This window comes from Hemiscyllium ocellatum, chromosome 1, assembly GCF_020745735.1.
Source record: "Hemiscyllium ocellatum isolate sHemOce1 chromosome 1, sHemOce1.pat.X.cur, whole genome shotgun sequence".
Taxonomy (NCBI): Eukaryota; Metazoa; Chordata; class Chondrichthyes; order Orectolobiformes; family Hemiscylliidae; genus Hemiscyllium; species Hemiscyllium ocellatum.
The window spans coordinates 78,834,186-78,842,461 of NC_083401.1; the positions used below are offsets into that span (position 1 = coordinate 78,834,186).

At 40.9% G+C, this 8,276-nt stretch overlaps 1 long non-coding RNA gene across 1 annotated transcript in view; it reads left to right on the forward strand.

Moving 5' to 3' along the window:
• LOC132818999 (uncharacterized) overlaps nt 1–7,679 on the forward strand; it is a 29,820-nt gene extending 22,141 nt beyond the window's left edge. Inside the window, exons 2-3 of the long non-coding RNA XR_009645041.1 lie at nt 5,880–5,936; nt 7,616–7,679. This is a non-coding gene — a long non-coding RNA (uncharacterized LOC132818999). The remainder of the gene's footprint in view (nt 1–5,879; nt 5,937–7,615) is intronic.
• Nucleotides 7,680–8,276: the final 597 nt, after the last annotated feature.

The following is an 8,276-nucleotide window of genomic DNA, read 5'->3' on the forward strand; positions in this document are numbered from 1 at the left end:
CTTAAGACAGTTGCTGTCATATTATCATGAAGCAATTACAAGATGGTAATGAGATTTGCTGGGCATCCAAATCTTTGGAGCACAATCTCCATTTTCTGATTCAAATCCATTGGTCAGGTTGAAGTCAAACACAAGCGTCACTGTCAACATTTTCCCTGGATTTTTCTGGTTAGAAAGATAATGCCAGCGCTTCCTTGGGAAGTGCTACAGCAGGGGTTTGCCACCTTATTGGACGGGGATGGGATGAGCCACACTTCAGTCTTTCACTCAGGTGGGCCAGTGAGTAAAACTGAGAAAGCCGAAGTTTGCTACAACAGCAAACATGGATTTCAGGGGAAAAAAATTTCCAAAGCAATGAATTGGTGATTTGAATGACTGTTAATATGTCTCAAACTGTAGAGCTAATATAATAAAACCTTGCTTTTCCTTTTTGGTTAAAAAGCAGCATTAGAGAAAGTAAAAGACTAGGTTCACATTCTCAAGTTCACCAGGGACAAAAGTTGTGATTGGAGTTAAGCTGAGGAGATGGGTTTAACTAACATTGACCTTAGTTGCCTCTGGTAGGGCACACTCCAAGATAGCATCAGGAGAATTCAGAAAGTTGTTGGAAACAGCATATCTTCCAGCCTGCTTTGTGGATAGGTTTCTACAGGTGGGTGGGTTTTATTTCTGGCTCAACCCCATCATTCATCATCCCACCAAGCTTCCCAGTCACATGGCCACCTACCTCCCAGTCATACTCTCACCCATCCAGAACCCCCAGACACTTAGTCACCCTCACACCCCATGTCACTGACTCACTCTTCTCGATCCTGGGGTCACTAGTTCACCCAGCCACAACCACCAGTAACTCACTCACCACCCCACTACTCAGTCACTCATCCAGAGCATCAGTCACTCATTCCTACAGTTATTTACTCTTGGACCTGCATTTCCCAGCATTTATTCGGATGTGACTTTCAGACTGTTACTGACAGTGTATTGAAAGGGTCTCCTTTTCCTGGAGGACCAGAAGAGGAGGCCATACCAACTGACAACTTGGTCTGAGGTTGGCACTCAGGTCAGTACAGTCTCATGGATGTGGACAAATAACCAGCTTTACCATAAGAAGGTTAATGACCTTCTCCACTTGGTCAGGATTTATGCCACACTCTCCTCTATTTCACACACTTACTCTATCTCTGCTGCTGGACTGACCTCCTGCCAATGCACTTATCCAGCTTACCCCGTGCCCACTCCCATCTCCCTGCCCATAACATGAGAAGTGACCATGTCAGGTCTTACCTCCCTTCACAATTGTCACTGTCCCTTCCCTCAGCCTGTAGCCCCAATTCTGACGAATGCATTCCTACTTCTCCTTCCAATGATAATGGTTCGCCTCATCCCCTGCCCAAAGCTCTCATTCCTTCAGAATCTCCAGTCGGACCCAATAGACTGACTATGTTCCCCACCACCAGTCACTGTAGCCTGACAGACTGGAACAAGAAGCACCCAAATACCTGTCTGATGGTTGTACATCTCTCCAACTGCATTGGGCCTAGCCCCTGAACTGTCTGCTGTGGATTGACCATAATCCACTCTCCATACTGCAGAGGCACAGACTCCCTAACTGAGATCACCAGGACTGGACCCCTAACTGTGGACAATCCCCTGGACTGATTTCGAAGGCTATCCATGAACAATGTTCCCCTTCATTAATTTTTCTGCTGAGTGGATCTCTGAGCTCCATGTGCAGCAGTGGCTACAGGAAGCAGCAGCCTATGTGTTGCCATGCCGACTGTGTGCATGGAACCTCTGAATTACACTTGTAGTGTGTTTGCTGTGTTGGCTGCTAGCACGTGGAGTGGATGTGAGACTGATACAGCACACTGCCCTGCAGCAAGTTTGACAGCCTCTTGATTGACGGCTACTGACAAACTGGTTTTGTGACTATGTTAATAAGGATAATAAGTCAAGGCATGGATGCTGTGCACGTGCAGTTGGTGCTAAGTAAGTGAACATTAAAAGAGCTCTGAGGTGTAACCTGTTCCAAGCTGTGAGCTTGGTGCTTGTCACTGCATACAAAATGTTCTTGCAGCAGCCTTCCAATATGAATCTGAGCTGTCTATGTTGTTACATAAAAAGTGGAGAGGTGTCTTGATGGTGGCGAGCGGTTGGCCAATATCAGATATCAATATCTATGCATGAGGCCTGGGTATGGTTCGTGCCCAAGGATTGTGCTCTGAGACGTTGTTTGGTGCTGAACAACTTGGTGGCTCAGTGGTGAGCTGAAGTGTCAGGTACCCACGCTGAGTTCCCGGTCAAGCTTGTTCAGCAACATTTGCAAACATAGGAAGCTGAATATTAATGAGATGCAATATGGCCCTAACAAAGTGTTCACAAATTCTCCTTAATTTACAACTCACCTTACTGCTCCAAGAAGCTTGATACCATCCAGGAACACACTTAATGGCTGCAGCATGTACAATTCTCAAGACGCACTGAAGAAATTCACCAAAGATCCTCAGACAGCAAGCACTTCCGTCTCGAAAGACAAGGGTAGCAGATATATGGGAACACCAGCACCTGCAAACTCCCCTCCAAGCCACTCACTATCCTGACTAGGAATATATCACTGTTCCTACACTGATGCTGGATCAGAATCCTGGAATTCCCTCCCTAAGGGCATTGTGGGTCAACCCACAGCAGGTGGATTGTAGGGCAGCAGGTCACCACCACCTTCTCAAGGGCAAATAGGGATGAGCAATAAATGATGGCCAGCCAGCGAAGCCCAAGTCCCACAAATGGGAGAAAAAAGGTATAAGAAATGGAGTGATTTGCTCAGACCTCAAGATGGACCTTACCAACCTCTACCACAAATTTCTCCCTAAGCCACGTAGTTGAGACTCCTATAAAATCTTTGAATTTTTCCTCACGGTAGACATGCTTATTATTGCATTCTTTTGCACTTATTTGAAGTTTATGATATCTGCTGAATAAGCAAATTGATGTAATTTTTTTCCCACCCTTTTCTTTAACTTATTCTTGTTAATTTGTAAAGCATTGACTGTCAGTTAGATGCTATCAGTGTATTTTGGTGAGATTGTTTAGTGCTATAGATACCTTCCATATGGAAAAATCTTTCACTTTGTTGTTATGGATAAATTAAAAGATTCCCATTGCAAAGTTTCTCAAAAGTCACAACCTGACGCAGAGCAGCAGAAAAACATTACTCACCTTTCTCCTTATGAATTATGTCAAAACCACTTCCTTCCATCTCATAGGGGCAGAAAATTCATTTGAAAACATTTCTTCTGTTTTCTTTATGAATGAAGGTACAAACTGAATAAATAAAAAGACTGGTACAAAATATTGAATTTGTCAGTTATGATTAATTTTTCCTAAACAGGAAACACTCCAGAAAATACTTGAATAATTTTTATTGCAACATTTTGAATTGTACAATCTTATAATGCAGCCACATTGAGAATTATACTGGGTTTATTTTAATCTGATTTACCGCAAGTGTTTGCGACTGACGAGTTAAGAAATAGAAGCAAGAACTGATAACCTCATCCCTGACCTTCAATGATCCAGAGAAATGGGAAATAATATTGTGAAATGAAACTATTGCCCTGCATACCACATGAATTAAGTAGATTACAATGTAGAGTATAACAAGAAAATGCCTATTAACTCACAAATCCCAAAAATGAAAATACAATAATACTTACTGTATATTCTGCTTGAGTAAATCACAGTGAAATGATTGAAGTCAAAAATAACCCTGAGTAATGAGCTTTGCTTTTTCCTTTAACATTTTATGTGAATGTGCGAATACATGAATCAATTTATAATAGATGCAATATTAATCAGATGAGAATGCCACTGTTGTAACCTTGTTATAATATGATGTGATACCTGAGTATTAATCACTGGTGGTTGTGAGGGCAGAGTCCTCCTGTATATTTAAGGCTGAGACAGACAGATTCTTGATCAGGAGGAGGATGAAGGGAAGTGAGGAAAATGCAAAAAGTGGATATGAGGAATGTTAGATCAACCATGATCCTATTGACTGGTGGAGCAGACTCCAGCAGCTGAATGGTCTACTTTTGTTCCTATCTCTTATAGCCTAATAGTAATTAGTGATAGGGCGAGAGCACAGTTTCCACCCTCCTTCCTCAGCTAGTCTAAGGGTTATTTAGAAGTCTGTGGCAGAAGATATTCTTAGATAACAAGATGTAATCCATTACAGCTCAGTAACCAGATACGTTCTACATTGACTAACAAACATCCTGACCACCACTAGCAGAAGGTAGTGAAGGTGTGTTTCCATCAAGAGGTTGGCCTGAAGCCCAACTAACTGATTACCTGAACTGCATGATTCTCTACCCAGTTGTTCTGTTATAAATCAGGTATGTGCAGCTTCAATTTGGATTAGTCCTTTTATATACATTACCTTTTACAACCCCTCCCCAAAACCTTTTCTTCCAGCTAGTTCACTTATTATACAATGGTTTAAATCATTGTATTATATTTACCTTGACACCTGCTGTCCCAAGTCTCTTGAGTTCACAAATTTGAATGATCTAGTGGTTTTACAATTCTTGTAGAATGTGTTCATTTCAGAATAAGAAGCTTGGTAGGTTGCTAGCTCCAGGATTGGTTGAGTGCTGTTGACCATAATGTTGATTGTTTGGTCATTTTTCCTCTGGAGGATCCTTTGTCTCACAAATAACTTTTGCTGAAGACTTGGTCAGCTATTGATGATTCCATGGTTGGTGCTCCATTACCTTATTTAGAGGACCTTTGAGGAAGATGCTGTCGAAAGAAGTAATTTCATCCTTAGTACCATGTCCAGTGAATGTCTTTTTCAAGATGTTGGACATTGCAGATGGCTTCCATCATGCTCTATATTTTTTACCTGATGTAGTAGATTTCCTTTGTGCAATGTTGTCCCTGGTACTGACAATTCTTCATCGCTCCTATGTGTTGTGCTATCAATACTGGTTGAATTAAAAATTCACCAATAATCCCAGGTGGACTAAATTACTTAATTCCAGCTGAAGTATTTAGATATTGTCTCAAGTCCTGCTGATATTTATCCTCTGAAGATTCTTCACTGATGTCAGGGATGGTAAGTACTTCCTGTAGCCCATTGTGAAATATATCTTGGACTCCAATATAAGTGATTTTCTCTGGATTGAAACATTTCCTTAGGTTCAGCCATTAGTCTTGGAAGGGCAATAATTTCTTGCATTGGTTGTCTTTCTCTGGTCAGTTGATTTTAGATTTATTATGAAGAGGTCAAACTGCATCAATGAACTGCAGGATACTGAGGGCAAAACAAGCTTGCTTACTAATGAGTGAGTTTCATTGGTTCTGGATCATATTTAATTTGATTTGATTTATTGTCATGTGTACCTAAGTACAGTGACAAACTTTGTACATTTTCCCAAACATCCAGTAGTCGATATGCTGTCGTTACACTTGCAACATCCCTTTCACCTTGGGAGGTGATCCACCTGCACCATATTGCTCCAGATCTGTCACTTGTAACTTTTTTTCCTGCATCAGTAGTCAGATAAGACAATGACATTCACTTTCAATCTTAAATTGAGTAAGATATCTATTGACACAGTTCATATAATTTCATTTGTATCTTTTGTAATGGATCTCTTATTTCCCCTAGGAATATCTTGAGTGCTTGCCTTAATGGAGATATATCGTCAAATGTGGACGTCTCATCTAACAGACATGGATGATCTACTGTACTGAGTTTGTTGTGTGAATTGGACTGTCCTGGAACTGTTTCAGAATTCTACATAACTTTTAACAGATGCAGCACACTTTTGTCATAACTGAACATTGTGCTTTCATAAAAATCTTTTTGTTCACAGCACTTAAGATGACACAACATGGGGGATGCCAGGGATTCCTGGAATATCCGCTGAGTGGTGAGTTGTTTTAGGAAAGGGGTTTTTGGTAAAATGGGGGTGGAATTAGATGTATGAAATGCCATAAGGCTAGCGTAGGGAGTTCATAAAACAGGTTGGTGATGAGAAAACATGCTTGGTTTTGGGAAAGAAATCCCTGCAAAAAAAACCAACACAATGGGACTTATCCAAAAAAAAGGGAAGATTAAGCCTGTGGTTTTGATTTTTTCTGACACAGAAAGTGAGTCACTTAAGTTATTTCAGAAGAAATCGATAAAATCTTCTCCTTGGTGTGTTGTTGTGCTCAATGAGGCGATTGCTCATTTCATTCCCTGCAACCTTGGCTTCAAAGCTGTTAGAAAATAATCTATGGCATTTGTGCTTTTCTACAGAATGTGTTAGCAGCTGCAGCTAGACTTTCAATTCCTTTAAGCATTTCTAAATAGGTCAATCCTCAGATTTGGTGCACATGCTTCAGAAGAGTAAGTAAACTAAAACTGTGACAAACATATTCACATGATGGGCAGCCATTAGTCAGGAGGTTTAACTTGGAGTTACCATTACCTTTTTGAGCTTCCCCAGAAATGGTTCACTATCCGGTTAGGGTGACGTCTCATGTTGCAGTGGTAGTGTCCCGACCTTGGAGCTAAAAGCTTTTGGTTTCAGTTCTACTCCAGGAATCGTTGCTTCTGAAAGGTGCATGCATAACATGGCCAAAAAGGTTGTTTTGATCAACCTGTAAAACCTTTAAGGTTTTAAATCCAATAAACCTACACCTACAACGGGAGGACAGTTTCCTGGCCAGCCACACCTGATGCAGAATATTGCTCCTAAAAGCTAAAACCTCCAGGTACGACATTATTCCTGGAACAAAACCAGCTCTGGAATCTGGCCAGTGTGTAAGCATTCCCTGCCTCATGCATCACTAGATAGGTCATGTTTCTAAATAGAAATCAAAATCAAAATTGAAATCTCAATTGCATCCTTCTGCACCAGGTTGAGGTTGCATATTAATATTAACCAGTTTCTTGAAATTTTTTAGGAGCATTACTGGAGAGCCATTATAACTCTGTAATTCATATTGTTTCCCTGTAACTTGTAGCGGTCTGTCTGCCAGGTTCATTGTAGGAGACTGGGAGAGAGACCCTTACTTATGCACCACCCACTACACTACAGTACCCACCCCTGCTTCTGTTCAATTTCTCTCATGTTTGAAAGGAGACATCTATCCATCTGAATTGCTCCAGGATCCTGAACAAAATGAAAAGAATTACCCCATCAGCTAGCATTAAGAGCAAAGTGATGGTCTTAGTGAGTTTTGAGAAGATTTGAGGCCCAGGTTGAGGTTCTGGATGTAGGTTTGCTCGCAGAGCTGGAAGGTTTGGTTTCAGATGTTTTGTCACCATACTAGGTAACATCATCAGCGAGTATCCGGATGAAGCTTCACTCTGAGGCTCACTGATGATGTTACCTAGTATGGTAATGTAACATTTGAAACCGAGCCTTCCAGTTCCGTGAGCAAACCTACATCCAAATTGATGTTCATTGCTTGTTCATCTGATTTTTCATTTCGGGTGATGGGGAGCAGCCTTTAGGAATGCCTCGGGTATGACTCACCCTGAACATGGGAAGTACAGCATTGGGAAAAATGTTTCATTGCTCTGTTAATCACTCCTTTCCATTCTGGACCTGTTTCACAGCACCCTGGGGGTCAAGCAAGACACAACAGTTGGTGTAAGGTAGCAATGAAAATGATTCCGAAGTTTTATTGAAAGAAGAGGGCTTTACAATCACCTCTTCTTGTCGTACTCATCAATATGACTTATCTGCTGAAGGTCTTAAGCTCAAACAAAGGATCTGTGGCCACTTTTAGTAACCGAACCCCTATGTTGGTACTGGAATGGCATTCCTCCACAGCAACATCTGTATTTTACTTGGGAACTACAGATATGCTCCCACTTGTAAATGGAAATCTGCAGAGATTCCAAATATCTGATGACCTGGGATTCAGGGAACTGAGCCTGGGCTATTGCATTGTTGGGATAGTAATCAAAGGTTCCATCCCAACTTTGTAGGAGCAGAGTCAGAAATATATTGCCTTCCTGTCAAAGAGCAGTCATCAATCATGACTGAACTTGGAAGAAGGTACAAATGAATAAAACAATAGCATTTTTACTTATTTAAGTAACTGTGGTTAATAGTAAAGTTTCTGTGGTACTAATGTTTAAATAACCTCAGTATTGTATGTAAGTAAATGTTTAAATAACCTCAATATTATGTGTAAGTAAATAAAAAAAAATAAAAAATAAGTAGTTGAGAAAGATGGGAATATCATTGACTTACCCTTACCAGGAACTGTTC